Raw genomic sequence first — 2,188 nt, forward strand, 5'->3', positions numbered from 1 at the left:
TAATGTTTGAACTGTATTTTATTAGATACAGGATTTTGGTATGTCCCAAATCATTCAGCAGGGCTGTGAAGGCTTTCTAGTCAGTTCAAAGCTAGTTCTCTTAAAATGTATTTACTGGACTCACATTTGAGCTAGATACTGGGAGAAAGTCCCCATACTCAGCATTCCAACTGGCACAGTTTTATCAGTAGTCTAACAGGATCTAATGTTTTTTTCCTGTAGATCCAGCTCCTGAAGCAATGGAACTTTGTGAGAGTAGTGCCTTTTTTTTTTTTTTTTTAAATTACATTTAGTTATTTTAGTAGCACTTTTTTTTCTTTTAAACTGACTTCAGTACAGTGCTTTTTCTATTTCATATGGTCCTCTACAGGCACAGAGATAAAATCATGATATTATAATGAAAGCTGAGATGATAAATAGCTGTGGGAACTAGGCTTCAAAATAAACAATCAATATAGTGAGACCCATGTTGAACCTGAAGCCTTGGTAATTCTGGCTGTGCAGCATTTTGTAATTTTTATGATCCTTTGAGACCGAGTCTCAGTGTTCCAACAAAATCAAGTTAATAAACTGCATTTTTAATTTTCAACTGACCTTCGACACTTGGATTTCATTTTCAGACCTTAGTTAGAGATAAGAAGCAGTTCACATTATTATTTCTGCTGCCCAGGGAATGAATAATCATATTTCATAAATTCTTTCATATGTTTCAATATTTCTTTTGGGACAAACCCAAAATTGTTTAGCAAGTTTTTCGTAAACACTTAATCCCACTCTAGTTGCCTTTTTTTTTCCCTTTTTTACCTTTTCAATTTGTCTCTAGAGGGCAAAGATCCCTTAACTGATAGACCATTTTTATAGTGAGAGAAAGAAGTTCAAATTCATTCTCTGCCAGATTCATAACAGAGATTCTCAGCTTCTTTCTGCACCAGGGACTTAAACCACCAAATTCACTGCTTACTTTCACTCTCTGTCTCTATAGCCAAATAAAATTTTATACACATTCCCTTAGGGAACATCTTTCAGTGAAACAGATGCAGAAGGGTACAGAAATAAGCACTAATTTGGGAAAATAAATTCAAAACTTCCTCAATCTTTTTTTACCTCAGAGCTTTCCAATTTTTAGCAGTTCATAGCATGGGCTTTTGGTTTTTTTTTAATAAATATATTTTAAAATCACTTCTAAATCTACAGAAGGTGGCCTTTGAACCTTTATGTTCTTTAGCTGAAGACTAGTTAGATTTTTTTTTCGAAGTGCACTTCACTGTGATCCATTAGTACTGGACTCCAATGAGCCACTGAAATAATACAAGTCAAGGTGTAGGCTCTTTGCTGTAGCTGTCCTGGGGCCACTCTTAGCACCTTAAGCTTCATAACCAGCAGGATTAATGTCAAACAGAGAGCTCAGTGAGGCACAAGAATTAACCAAAACCTGGAAGAGCACTGGGTGTAGCTATTCCACCCATTCCAGTCCTTTGTCAACTGCTGAGTTAGACTTCCAAAACTAGAACAAACATGAAGTGGTGCTTTTCCTGGGACACTGCATGGAGCCCAGACATTTGCCTAAGCATGTATTTGGTGTTCATCAGCTTCTGTTCCCAAGAACCTTGCTACCCAGCAAGGTGTTAGAGATGTGAAGGGTCATTTGTGTGATAAGCAAAAACCTGCTATGCAAAACTGGAGGAATAAAGGACCTTAAAGCTGCTTGGATGAACAAACTTGTACTGACCTCTGATGGCTGGGAATGTGCATGAAACATGGTCCTGCAATTATTTGTGCTTCCTTAGGAGCTCCAGTGCTCTAATTAAAGCAATGGTGACACAACAAGAAGGAAGAATTTTTGAGGTGGAAACTAAATTATTTATAAGGGAGTCCTGGGATTTTTCTTTTTGCTTTGCATCACCATTCTCTTTTGAAAGCATGGTGAATATGTATTATCAAGTGTTTGCAAAAACCAAGAAGTTATTTTCAGTGAGAAGTTGGTTTTTCTGTCTCATGTGTTTGGAAATTTCCTAATAATGTTTTCTTAAAACAATTGTCCACCTTATTTTTTCTTTATAAGTTATTTCATAAGGCAGAAAACAAAAACACATGAGCATGAAAAAAAAATTACTGTCACAATTTCCACAGCTGCTGAGTTCACAATACACTAGAGAAGATCCAGTTGCTAGGACTGCTAAGTCAGGAG

The sequence above is a fragment of the Molothrus ater genome, chromosome 3, assembly GCF_012460135.2.
Source record: "Molothrus ater isolate BHLD 08-10-18 breed brown headed cowbird chromosome 3, BPBGC_Mater_1.1, whole genome shotgun sequence".
Lineage (NCBI taxonomy): Eukaryota > Metazoa > Chordata > Aves > Passeriformes > Icteridae > Molothrus > Molothrus ater.